We start from the raw sequence: 14,544 nt of genomic DNA, 5'->3' as shown, positions 1-14,544 counted from the left end.
GCGCAGCTGCTAAGCATTTAGGTCGAATGAGGATGGGGGAGAGAGAGAGGGGGGGGGCAGTATATCGAGCGTGGAAGTGGAACGGCAACGCTGCGTTTGCCGTGGCGAAACACGGAAGGCAGAAAAGAGAAAGAGGGAAGGCAACAGAGAGAGAAAGCAAAAAGAAAACGGAAGTGACAGAGCTAAAGAGCTTCACTTTATCGGTTATCCGCTTAACGGGAAAGTCACTGAATATAACAAGATTGACAAACTACTATAGCGCACTGCAAAAAAATTAATAATAATAACAGCCAGCGCTTTTCTGCTGCTGTCTGAGTCAAAGTAGTTCTTGATTTGTTTTCCTTAGTGCGAGTTCCTCGTTTACAATGCGGCAACTCTTAACTTAATAAAAGCGGAGCACAGCGCGTAAGGTTTCACATGTCTAGCATTCTTTCAGAGGCTCGCACCTCACAGCGCTTTTGTTCGAGGCAATTCCGTCAACCTTTCTTTTTCCTTATAGTTATGGCCACTTTTCATTCATTCATTCATTCATTCATTTTTGTAAAACGGAGAGGAATGAACTAGCCTCAATCTCTCCACAGCAACAGATTTATCGTAGAAGTGCACAGTTTGCATGTTTTTGTTTTTTTTCCTTTTCTTCTTTTTATTACTTTATTGCGTCAGACGTTCACATATACACGGGAAATATTGTCACGTAATAGTCACGGTGAAGAAAGCAGCAAAACTGGGAATGACGAAACTAGCGTTTCATTGGACCAATTTGTGCCCTCAAAAACAGGCTACACTCAGAGAACGGCTACAGCGGCGAACACAATCGGCGATCGGCGAAAATCTGATCTGCTAGTCAAGCGCGTCGGCTTTTATACACGAGCCATTGAACTTTCCAAAGCAGTCGCTGGTGCCCGCGCGTCTTCCAGAAACTTCTACACCATGCGTGTCGCGCACACGTGCAATCATATTACACGAGGTCCAGTGACAACAAACAGCGGATAGAACCATCAATAACATTCCAGAAACTTCCGATACATGCAGGCGCGTCCCACGCTGAGCGATAACATTTGTTAGACGGTGGCACCCACACGAAAAAGAAAAATAAGTCTACGTGTCGACATGCTTCAAATCTAAAAAGACCAAGAAAGATGGGGTGAAGGGGTGCTACAACAAACATGTTTGCAATATTTTTCATTCCATCTTTTAACCTTCATCGGTGTATCTGCGTTGATAAACTCCTTCTCGCATTGCCTCTATCGTACGCATTACGACATGAGACGTGCAAAACCTTGCAAAACCGTGCAAAACCAGAACTCATATGCTTTCCTTATTGGAATGGCCAACAGCCCCACGTGCGACTCATGCAACAGCGAAGAGACGCTCACACGCATTATCTGTGTCTGCCCGCGATATAGTGCCCAAAGACAAGTGATGTGCAGAGTACTGGACCAGTTGGACAATCGTTCACTATCAGAACTGAAAGCTCCACGGTCCATCGCGCCACGGACCCGCTTGCTTACGTCTGTGTCTCCGGTATTTCGTAAACGTCAATACCTTTACAAACAAGCTCTATTCAATCGTGGCGTTGTACGTGCCAAAACCACGACCTGATTATGCGACTTCGGAAATTCGGACCACTTGGGGCTCTTTAGGGTACACCTAAATCTAAGTACACGGGTGTTTTCGCATTTTCACCCCATAGAAATGCGGCCGCCGTGGCCGGCATTCGATCCCGCGACGTCGTGCTATATACACTATACACTATAACCACTAAGCAAACACCGCGGGGGATAAATAAGCTAAAACTGCCTTGATTTCGAAATTTAAGAACAGCAAACTCTCCTGTCTAGGTTGATTGCGCGCTGCTATGAGCGTTTATTGCATCTTGGTATACTGTCTGAAAGATTTGGAGACCTACCGCGCGTAATATAGGCACTTTTTGTCTCGGTCATCGTTCGATGCTCTCAGCAAAACTTTTTTCTTTTTTTTTGTCAAGGCTAAGCATTGTTCAAGTGCACATTACTGGGCCTTTTCATCATTGACAGCTCCGGCTCCACTTGGCAGAGTGCGGCCAAGGTTGCCTGTGTCTGCCTCTAAGATGCATGTCCGTGAGACGTGGATCTTGGAGCGAAACGCCTGCTTACGTACCACGCCACACATAAGCTGCGCTGTATGCATTTTCAGATAGACAGAAATGAGGTGCGAAAGGCTGGGAGTTCAACTCCTGTTTGCTACTCTATGCACTGAGAAGGGGAAAGGGGAGACAGTAAGATGAAAAGGAAAGCGGAGAAATGACGCAAACGCACTTAAAGGGAAAGCACGCGCTCAAATAAAAGTATACACGCGCATCCAACGCCTATGTTGCAATGTATGTGAAGCGAAACTTTCGTGAAGTGGTTAATTAAAATGTTGTAAACATGTTCATCGTCTTCAACATGTTTTGCAGCAAAGCGATTACATGCCTGCACGGCAAATCAGCATTTGAGGATCATACGCATATAAATATGCCTATGAACCACAATGTGCACATTAATCATTTAATCTCTGTTTCTAAGAGAAGAAATCTCTTAGCTGAGCCGTTCGCTGCGTTCATAATTTTTGCTCGATTCCCGATGAATTCCATTGGGTTCCACTAAACTTGCGTTGCCTTTTGTCGCATTCAAATTAGATCGCACATTTCCAGAAACGCTTGCAATGACGCAAGATGGCGCAACGGTGTAATTCTTGCACCAGCTCAATAAAAAATAATCTGCCCGTGCACGACGGCGAGAGAGTGACGAAATCATCAAATACAAAGAAACAACGTGTTCGGGTTCATCGTTACTTGAATACACCGCGATGGTAGAATGAGAACTGACAAGGGACGGGAAGAGCAGCCTCTTTTCAGTCCCTTTTCTTCTTTTTCTTCGTTGTTATTTTAGTGTCGCTCTTTAGTAAAGTAACTGGGAATGCACACAAGCTATCCCCAATGTCTGCTATTGAATATTGTGAAATCTGTTGCGGAGCTCTCGTAAGGCTCGATGTAAGACTCGCGCTCACTTGTGGCCGAAACGCTGTGCAGACTCTACTACTCGGTATAGTCTTTACTAAACTGTCCAGACTGAAAACGCATGAAGAAAGGATGCTCGGCCCGTAGCGCTGTCAACGAAAAATTCCCTTGGAATTCCTTGCTCTCGTTCGCCTGTATGCAATGTGCGCGAACACGTGGGAACCTAATCTGCGCAAGAATGTGGCTCCACTATGTAGGAGCGTGCGCTGTTGCGAATGCATGCGAATATGTTCATAGAACTGTGTTACAGGCTAGTGTGTCCGCGTATAGGCCATGGGTCGGCATGGGCGCCTTCTTTTAGAAGGACACTAAAGAGCAGCAGTAAATGCGTTTAGATTGATGAAATATCCTTTGATGATGATATAAGGAGAAAATAAAAGCCAGAATTTGATTTCCTTTTAAGTTTGACGTCAATTCCAATTGTAACGAGTGTGACGTCATGAATTTCATTACATTTTTTCATATTGGAGCTGTTGTGCCTAAGAAAAAAGTTCTTCCTAAGAAAAGAGTTATTCAAACCGTCTAAGTTCTTAACCCTTTTAGGGCAGAATGCAGCCCATCTTCACTGATGAAGATAAGGCTAGGCTCACGTAGATGCTGTCAAAATCCATGACGTTACGGCTAGTTTTTGTATTTTTTTATGGACCACCAAGTATTCTGCCATGGCAATAATGGTCCTTCTTCCTTCTTTTTTTTTTCCCCTATTGTCAGAGGGTGATTTATGAACACAAATCTCTTATTTTTCGCTTTAGTGTCCCCCTAAACTTCCCGACATTTCTTAGAGATATGAGCTTAGCTTCGGGCGTATATTGTCTGAACTGGCGGTCCGTGATTGGTCGTCACCGCAGTAATGCTCTCTTTATCGCTAAGAGAAAGAGAGAGAGAAACACGAAAGAAAAGAGAAAGGCAGTGAGGTTAACCAGGACGGGAAATCTGGTTTGCTACCCTACACTTGAGAAAGGGGAAGGCAGAAAGATAAGAACAAAGAAGGAGAGAGAGTGTACACACACACGATCACACTCAGTCATGACCACCGCACACTATCACAACACAGGATGAACATCGATTCAGGCTAGAGCCGTTTGTGCAGGCCTGTTTTCCTCAAGGACTTTAGTAATGCCTTCATCGTCCTCTGCTGCAATGGCTTATGTTGTGAGGTCAGCATTCCAGCGTTTCTCTGTTATTTTGTCTGTGGACAAAGGGAGCTAGCGCAGTTGCGATCAATCGTGTCTGTACGCTCTAGCGCGGACAGTTACACAGAACATGCTGAAGGGTCTCCTCGCCACCACAGTACTCTTTATCGCGTAGATCGCTATCATGATTGGGAAGGCACTGGAGTGGCGGCCAATGAGGAATCACTATTACGCTAGAGAAGTTTTATGTTTAATGCGCGGACTGACGACTCAGCGCCCCACAATTTTGGGAACATTTAACCGCGCATGTTGAAGCAAGCCTTGACTCGAAGCTGTTCCGTGACTTCATGATGATGATTATGAGTGAAATTATGCTTTGTAACTAGGCAAAGGCAGATCCACCACGCTCCATCCTATTAAGTTAATATCGGCTTTAATTCCACTACTTTTGCGTTTTAATGTTTATTTCCATTATTCACTGTTTGTAGTAACCGCATGATTACACCATCCGGCGGCCATTTATTAATTTCTATTAGTCATCATTCTCATTCTTCTGAACTTAATTATGCTCCGCCAGTCTTTCAATCAACTCTTGCTCATGTTAACCGCACCAATGCTTACCTTCCTGTTACTGTCTTCAACCCCTAAAGCTTCATGGAGACTGACCCCACTTTTATTTACTGCTGGATGCTTAATGTAAATGTAAAACAACTGATATGTGTGTTTGCTTCCGCTGTATCTTGCCACAAGTCATACTGAGTAAACCTACATTTTGACGTTCACGTTCTTGGCCTGCTTGCGAGTCTCAAAATTAAGTGCATCGCCGCTTGATTTGTCACAGAACATATCCTTCTTGGTCGCTTTCTTCCCTTTTATATAGATGTGTATACTTTTCCACTGCTTCTTATTTTCAATCTTTGAGCATTTAAGTTGTGGAGATTGTTTTAGGTTGATTGAATGTTATTCCTTTTCATGCATTCCTTCCCCCTCCCCCGGTACAGAGTAGCCAACCGCAGATATTATCTTGTTAACCTCACTGTATTTCCTTTGTCTTTCTCACTCTCTCTGTTCATGCATCGTCTTTTCCTGCTACCGAGCTTTTTCTTGAAGCGAGCGGCTTCAGTGAATATTTTATTGCACTAGGGCGCATGTCGCAACTGTGCACTTGAGCCCCCCCCCTCCCCCCCCAATCCCCCAATGCTCGAAGCATGTCCATTTCTTGAGAATCATTTGGCCAGCCGTAATACATACCGAATACCATAAATACTAGCCCTAGTCACTTCCAGAAATATACCACGAGGCGGTAGTTTTCGCCTGTCTGCAAATCAGGCACGTACCCAGGGGGGGGCCCGGGGGGGCCCGGGCCCCCCCCGAAATTATATGGCATACCCCCCCCCCCCCCCCTCCCCGCCCACGCCACCACTACTCACACATTCCTAAAGCGCCGTCAGATCAATGTTGAGACTTGGCAGCTGTTCATCGGTCAGCATTATGCTGCCTTTTTCACCCTTTTTAGATGGCGGTAGTTATCGGCATCTCTTGTAATGTGAAGGACAGTTTTCTCATAATTTCCGCACCCGCGCGATCAACTCGAGATGCGTTCAATTGTCACCATCTATTCAACCATCCCGCGCATAGCTGTTGCTTTTGTTAGTTCAACCTTCTTTGTTTAGGCTGGTCCTTGGACCAGGAGAGGGATGCGGCTGTTACTCAGCTGGTCTGTACTCTCATGGTACGAGTTGCGGCCGGAGAAAACGCCAATTGCGTTTAACTTATCCCTTTGCTTCATTATTTCCTTGAGTTACGGCTCGCTGCGACGCTGGAAGATGCCCGGAACCATATACACTTGATATGGGTTAGATAAGGTGGGAAATAAAATAATGTGAAAGAGCGTCCATCATGAAACCCTGCAATAATCCTTAAACCCATGAGTAAGATGACTGTCGCCCGTTACCTCGTCTGTTTTTCCCTAACTGTATAGCACCTTTCGTGCAAAATTGGCAACTGGAAACAAAAATCGCAAGGAGTTGAGAAATTAAGCGACCTACTAAGGGAGAGAGCCAAGGCAACAACCAAACTGCAAGCAAAAGCGAATAATAAATAAGTTTTAACCGTTGTTTATGAGAATATTTATGGATCAACATCTTTTTATTTAAAAAGGAAGTAGAGAAAACGCCACCGGAAGTGGAGAACAATTACTTGTTTTGAACCGCCTCACGTAGCCACTTATCTGCTGTGCTTATGTGGGCGTTTTTCTAACCTTTCGCGGTGAGCGCAGTACCTCTAGAATCGCAGAGTCCTGCGCTCTACGCGGTTGTATGGGACTGGCGGCCGCACAGCGTTACGCAATTCGCGGAGCTGTCAAAACTGATCAACAAGGCGAAAATAACTGATATTCGAAACTATAACATGAGAGAGACTGAAGAAGCCGTAAAAAATGAACGCAACCTGAAATCAGTAAAAAAGAAACCTGGCATAGGACAAACCATGATGTATGCACTAAGAAATAAGAAGGATAATATCATCAGAAATCTTGAAGATATAGTAAAAGCAGCGGAAAAATTCTAAGCTGACCTGTATACAGTACCCAGAGGAGTCACGATAGCTCACTTAGAAACAGTAATGAACAGGATACAGAAACTCTCCTATAACTAGCGATGAGGTCAGAAGGGCCCTGCAAGACATGAAACGATGAAGATCGGGAGGAGAAGGTGGAATAACAGTCGATTTAATCAAAGATGGAGGAGACATAATGATTGGAAAACTGGCGGCTCTTTATACGAAGTGTCTATCGACTGCAAGGGTCCCAGAAAACTGGAAGAATGCAGATATTTTACTAATCCACAAAAAAGGAGACGTTAAAGAATTGAAAAATTATGGGACCATTAGCTTGCTCCCAGTATTATATAAAATATTTACCAAAATAATCTCCAATGGAATAAGGGCAACACTGGATTTTGTCAACCAAGGGAACAGGCTGGCTTCAGGAAGAGATACTTCACACTGGATCACATCCATGTCATCAATCAGGTTATCGCGAAGTCTGCAGAGTACAATAAGCCTCGCTATGTGGCTTATATAGATTACGAAAAGGCACTTGATTCAGTCGAGATACCAGCAATCGTAGATGCACTACGTAATCAAGGAGTGCAGAACGCTTACGTAAGAAGCTTGGAAAATATTGCTACATTCGTGTGGTATTTGTTTGTTTGAACGAGGCGCGTAGGCGCCATAACTCCAAAAAAGAGGAGGAAGAACGAACTGGGCTCGCGCTGTGAATCTAACCGGTCAGCGCTGCAACCGTTGTTGTAAATATAATCTGTAAATAGTTTCTCGTCTTACTGACCGTCCTTCGCGTAAGAATATCTACAGAGGTTCTACAGCTACCTTTAATTCTACACAAGAAAATCAGGGAGATACCTATAGAGAAAGGGGTCAGACAGGGAGACACAATTTCTCCAAAGTTATTCACTGCGTGCTTAGAAGAATTCAAGCTATTAAACTGGGAAGGCTTAGGAGTAAAGATCGACGGCAAATATCTCAGCAACCTTCGGTTTGCCGATGACATTGTTCTATTCAACAACAATGCAGACGAATTACAACAAATGATTGGAGACCTTAACAGAGAGAGTGTAAGAGTGGGGTTGAATATTAGTATGCAGAAGATGAAGATAATGATAAATAGCCGGGCAAAGGAACAAGAGATCAGGATCGCCAGTCGGCCACTAGAGACTGTGAATAAGTATGTTTACCTAGGTCAATTAATCACAGGGAACCCTGATCATAGGAAGGAAATTCACAGAAGAATAAAAATAGGTTGGATCGCAAACGGCAGACATTGCCAGCTCCTGACTGGAAGCTTACCATTATTATTGAAAAGTAAGGTGTGCAATCAGTGCATTTTGCCAGTGCTGACATATGGGGCAGAGACTTGAGAGCAAGTTAAGGACCGGGCAAAGAGCGATCGAACGAAGATTGCTAGGCATAACGTTAAGAGAGAAAGAGAGTGGTTTGGATCAGAGAGCGAACGGGTATAGACGATATCCTAATAGACATCAAGAGGAAAAAATGTAGCTGGGCAGGTCATGCAATGCGCCGGTTAGATAACCGTTGGACCATTAGGGTTACAGAATGCGTACCAAGAGAAGGGAAACGCAATCGAGGACGACAAAACACTAGGTGGAGCGATGAAATTAGGAAATTCGCGGGCGCTAGTTGGAATCGGTTGGCGCAGGACAGGTCTAATTGGAGAGCGCAGGGAGAGGCGTTCGTCCTGCAGCGGACATAAAACAAGATGATGATGATGATGATGATGATGATGATGATGATGATGATGGTGGAGGTGGTGGGCCCCCCCCGAAAAAAAATCCTGGGTACGTGCCTGCTGCAAATGCATTACAGTTTACGGGAAGCTTGTGGCCCTTTCTTCAACCACAACGCCTAACAAACGTTCCCTGCTGTGTCAGTATTCCCAAAGAAGGGGAAAAATAGAGATCAACTTTACGGTAATTATCGTTACTACCCCCGGTTTCTTATCAGCATATAGGTAGAACGTGTTCATTGCAATCACAGATGTGTGCACTTATGTTTGACTTCAGCATCACAAGATGGCCAGCAATGCTGCACACGTCTCTTTACAGTGTTCCGGCATTCTGTAAACTGTTATGCCCTGATTACAGACAGTCTAACCAGTGCTACACGCACTACTTCTTCTGACGTTTTTTTACGGCACTCCCCAACAGAAACGCTACATGTGAAAAAAGATGAAAAAAGGAAAAAAAAGTGTAGCATTTCAGGCGATTCGAGCGCTCGTCGAGCGACCACCGAGGCTTGTCTCAGCGACACGCCCTCTGTCGTTACTGACCTGGAGGGGTCTCAGCCAGCTGTAGAGGCGGCACGTTCCATAGCTCGTGATGACACCCGTGACGCCAACCCTGCTCTCGAGCGGCCATCACCTGAAGAGCACTCGGCATTTGGCTCTCCAGCGTGCCTGCTGCGCCGCTTCATTTTGCGCCACTCAACGGCTCGTTGTCGCGGAGGCTATATCGCCGCTGCGCCAATATACGGCCGCGTTAGAGCAGCTGGCCGTTCATATGGCGCGACCGACCACGGCAACAGCGGCTGCCCATTCGTTGGCCAGGGGTGTCGCCCTGTCCGGTGACTGCGCCTCGATTATGGCGAGCTCACTGCCGCCACTGCGCGCCGTTATACGACTGGAGAGAACTGCGAGCCCGTCATTCGAAAACCCCACGGACGCCTTGCGTGGACAGCTTGCGGCGCTCGAGAGTCGTAGACCATTGTCCTTGTGATGTTAAAGTTCGGAGCCTGCTTTATGGGCCCCTGAAACACTTTTGGAGCTGAAGCTAGTAAACACTCCCAGTGGACGTAGTAAGGCCCCCCTGTCGGACAACGCTGACCCTGTGCGCATAGGTTACAGTTTGGCCACAGGGTTAGCTTGGAACGATATCATACAGCTTCTTTTGTGCGTGAGCGTTGTGTGTGTACGTGTCTTTATTTTTATTTTGGCGCACGGTAGCGGGCCTTCCTAGTGGATCTTTGCATTGTTTAACCTTTCTGCTACTTATTAAAGGCTACAGCCCTGTTACGGCGCCTGAACGCTTGTGATCAGACACATATTTTACAAATTTGACGACTGCTATAAAGGCTTTCTTCCAAATCCACCATCTCCCACCCCCCCTCCTCCTCAACTGGAGAAAGGAATCCTAAGCTAGATCAACAGACACATTAAGATATTACAATATGTTTCACATTGTTCGACGAAACGTAAGAGAAATAGTATTTCATAGTTCGACATAATCTTTAGTGAACAACGTGGTTACACGTAGGTTTGACGCTTTGAATCGACTTGGTCCCTGTCCAATATGCTCATTTCTTTCCTACGGTATATTTTTCTTGGTGCCTATTACTTATGTTTCAGCGATATTCAAGCTTGTTGACTTTCCGAGAGAGCTAGCAACTAAGAAAGGCTGTGGTCAAAAATAGATCGTAGGCCGTAGCAAGGCGAATAAGGACTTCTTGACCTCGAAACTGACAGCGTTGAGCGTTGACTGTGATCATGGTCCCGACACGTCGAGTCCACTTGCATATCCGTCACCGAATCGAAGATAAGGTATTGGTGACGGGCTTGCTCAGCGCAGTGCCCGTTGTCAGCGCCGTTAATATGTCCTCGGGCTACGTCTGCGTCGTCCATGAACGGTGCTTCAATAGCCCTGATCAGTAACCCAGTTACAGAGAGCTCAGCGGCAAGAACATTTTGCGGTTAGAGCTGAAATTGGGGCAGACTCTAACGTTGGCTGACAGGCGATGCTGACGTGTCGCCCACATGTAGTACATCCTTCTGATTGTGGCAGCTCGTCTATCACTGCCACCGATGTCTCCATCGCAGAAGACGAATGAACTGAGGGGTTATAGGGATTGCAACGCGGTGCTTGTAACTGGTGTTCATTCAGCAGGAGCCGTATGGATTTTTTTTTCTGAAATAATATGCTCTATGTTAAGCGACCCGTACGACTATGTGAGTTAAAACAAATATTATGGGGTTTTACGTGCCAAACCAAGATCTGATTATGAGGCACGTCATAATGGGGAACTATGCAGTAAGTTGGACCACCAGGGGTTCTTTAACGTGCACTTAAATCTAAGTACACAGGTGTTTTCGCATTTCGCCCCTACCGAAATGCAGCCGCCGTGGCCACGATTCGATGCGGCGACCTCGTGTTATCAGCCCCACGTCATAGCCTAAACAACCACGACGGATGACTGTGAGTTGTCAATGAAGCAAAGACAAAATAGGTTTCATTCTTTTCCGTTCTTTTTCTTAAAAGAATTGATTCCACTCTAAATATCATATTTTGTAGGATAGAAGATGCCGTGCGTTTCCCTTGGCAATATCACGCGCCACGTTTAAACGCCAGCATGAGCGGTCAGCACTTCATATTTGTTAGAGCGATGATCAGTTCCGGCGCTGCACGGTTGAAAGGGGACGCAGTGAAGCGAACTTCACAGTGAGCGAATACCCGTTTTACGACAGACGTTGAATGAGCACTGCGGAAGTGCTTTTAGAAAGCCACCCATGCGGAACACTCTATCACTCCAGTATGTTTTCGAACTGCTCGCTCGAACAACTTCTGTGAGCGTACCGTGACGAAGTGAACATTTCCGTCCACACGGTTCTTTGCTACCCATTCGTTTTCGTTCTTGAAAGAGAAACGAAAAGACAGCCCCAGTCACAGGGTAAAATAAACCGCGCTTCTTGCGCAGAAAAGCGTAGCCGTGGGTCTGAGTAACCGGCAATACAGTCTTACTGGCAGCATAGAGTAAGACAGGGCACAGAAAAAAAAGTACTTGCAGTACAGCTCCTTCTCTTTTTTTTTTTTTGCCTTTCTCGTTGTTCTGATTGATCGATTCGCCAGACAGAGAACGCTTCGACAACGTTTTGCTTCAAAATCGGACCTTGCCGCACAGATGCCGGAGTTTGTGATGCCTGCCCTTTTCTGTGTGTCCCTGTGGCACTGCTGTGCAGTACACATTTCTTTTAACACACGAGAAATGCGCAGCGTGCGAACCTGACCATCTGATTCCGCAACCGTTAGTCAGTGTGGAAACACGGGAGGAAATGACCAGTAATATTTACAGATGGTGGTGTCCAGAGGCGCGGAGTGATGTTGAATAGTGGAAGCGTTGCTTTGTAGCACATATTCAACGCTGACTAACTTCAGCGTTCCCAACTCTTGCGAGTATTGTGGGTCGTACTGAGCAAAAAAAGAAAGAACGCGTGTCTGTGTGTCCATATGATATTGTACTGATTTTTCTCGTGATCGCTTCTTCTTCTTCTTCTTTTTGCGTGTGCGGGGGTGGTGGGGCCATTTGGTTGTGTGCGCGTGTTTACAAGTTTGTTTTGAAAGTGTTCGCCTATTGGTCGAGGTCGGCTTCTCCTTTTCCTTTACAAGTTTTATAAAGAATGATCTGTTTGGACGCGATAACGTTAAGGGCTCCGCATCGCAGAAAACCTAGTGTTGGCGTAGGAGTCGGCGTCCGAGAAAAAACATCCCGAACCACGCATTTCTATACGGCACTAACCCCCGTATTCAGAAATGAATCTTAACTTGAAACCCACGCTTGACCTAATTTAAATTTCACGACCCAAGACATTTCCTGCGGGTCGTGAACGCCCCAAAGGAAACATCTTGGGCGCGCTCACATCAGGTGTCAGTTATATCAAGTCAAGCATGGGCTTCAAGTTAAGGTACACTTATGAATACGGGAATCAAGTTGTTCTTCTATCACTAAAGTTGCCAATACCTTGCCTTACGTTCCTTACAATGTTATTGCTCGGAATTTTGAGAATGGCAGCCCACAAACAAATGCCATGAAAGAAAACACGTCAGCGCATGTCGTTTATGGTAAATCTTCTCAGACTGAAATGTCAAAAGTGCGAAACAAGATCAGAAGATAGGCCCACGCAAGAGGCCGCGTTTCAACCAGAAAACTCCACTTGCACAGATTTCGCCGTCGGGGTTTAACGGTTAACATTACAGTTACCTATAAGCTTCAGTTGTCCGGAAGCGTGAGAAGCAGTCAGGCATCCTTGAATGCTATCGCGTTCCACTCTTAAAGGCGAAGCCTAAGCGTCTTCCAAATTTTTTGCTTATGCATGCTCACGTGTTGCATACAATATTTGTAACTAGACGAACAATTCTGTTCGTTAGCCATCAGCACGATCACCGACCACTATATCTTTCCTCGTGGAAGGTAATCCAAGTTTATCCATCTGTAGTGGACGTACAGGGCTTACTTTTCTCAGAATTGTAAAGCACCATTGTATGTATCTTTGCTGCGTGATTTAGCAGTTGGGTAGAATGGAGTCCACACTCTATTCACTTATGGCAGGCGTCTTGGACGTTCCTGGACCATAGTGTATCCTGCCTTACAATGGAACTTTACAATTCTGAGAAAAATAAGCCCTGCATATCCGCTACAGGTGGATGAGTTTGGACTGACTTGCACGAGGAAAAATCCAGTGGCGGGTGATTGTGCTGATGACAAAAGAACCGAATTTTGGTGTGACTGAGGTACTTCTATCATTCCTGCGAGATACAGTCCTAAGTCGCACTGTAAATGAAGTGTGTTGGTGCGTTTCGTGTGCGCGTTTCTTTAAATGCGATTAGCGTTCCCTGCCTAGTCCAAGCGTTTTGAATCTGTCCAACGTCACGCTGTCCTCATTATACCATCGTCGCCACTTTGTCGTTCTCATAGAGTTGTCGTCACGCCATCGTCATCACACACTTTTCGTTATCGCACTGTCCTCGTGCCGTCATGGTTTCTCCGTTTTCGTTACCCTGTCGTCATCATTTCAGAATCGTCATCTTTTTGTCGTCATACCGTCTTTGTCGTTATATCGACGCCATTCCTTTGTCATTCCGTCGTCGTCACTGTCTTCGTACAATCGTCGTCACCCCTTCATGCTTACGGTCGATCATGGCAAGCAAGTGCCACAGGCAAATTGAGTGGACACCGTAGATGGTGTATGTCGCATATAGCCGAAGCAACGGAAGTCTGAGAATGACCCTTACAGACTTTAATAAACGTGATGTCAGCGATACATTGGGTGGCTTCATTGCTTGAATGTTAATTGAATTACCGTCGACAGTCTTCGTGGGATGGAATTTGCCGTGTTTTTTTCCCTCTTCATCTATCTATCTATCTATCTATCTATCTATCTATCTATCTATCTATCTATCTATCTATCTATCTATCTATCTATCTATCTATCTATCTATCTATCTATCTATCTATCTATCTATCTATCTATCTATCTATCTATCTATCTATCTATCTATCTATCTATCTATCTATCTATCTATCTATCTATCTATCTATCTATCTATCTATCTATCTATCTATCTATCTATCTATCTATCTATCTAACCTGCAGGAAAAATTACGTCTACGCTGCTTTTGAGACAACGTGAAAGAACAGCGATTATCCAATGGTTATACAGCGACGCGATCGAAGATCGCTGCTCCAAACGCGAGTTCAGTTTGCGTTCATTTTCTCCTCACACGGTTGGCCTAGGCCGCGCCGAGTAGTCAGCCGCCGAGCGTGGCTGACGATTTGGCGCGGCCTAGGCCAGTCGCCTGAGGCTAAACTGAACTCAAACTGAACGTGCGTTTCGAACAACAATCTTCGATCGCGTCCCAGCTTACTTCAACTGATGTTCTGTGCTGCCGCAAACAAAAGCTTCGCTTCTGAATACATAAGCTTTCCAGAAAAAATCGCTAAATTTAGTCGATCATAGGATGTGCAGCGATGCGTGCATACATTTCGCCGTCTGATTTGTGTACTGTTTT

At 45.4% G+C, this 14,544-nt stretch overlaps 1 protein-coding gene across 2 annotated transcripts in view; it reads left to right on the top strand.

Annotated features, from left to right (window-relative positions):
- LOC135919618 (high affinity nerve growth factor receptor-like) overlaps nt 1-14,544 on the top strand; it is a 173,600-nt gene that overhangs the window by 106,606 nt on the left and 52,450 nt on the right. The gene's annotated exons all lie outside the window — the stretch shown is intronic.

The sequence above is a fragment of the Dermacentor albipictus genome, chromosome 2, assembly GCF_038994185.2.
Source record: "Dermacentor albipictus isolate Rhodes 1998 colony chromosome 2, USDA_Dalb.pri_finalv2, whole genome shotgun sequence".
In the NCBI taxonomy this organism is placed as follows: Eukaryota; Metazoa; Arthropoda; class Arachnida; order Ixodida; family Ixodidae; genus Dermacentor; species Dermacentor albipictus.
Note: the sequence above shows the minus strand (reverse complement) of the source record. Positions and strands in the feature narration are given on the sequence as shown.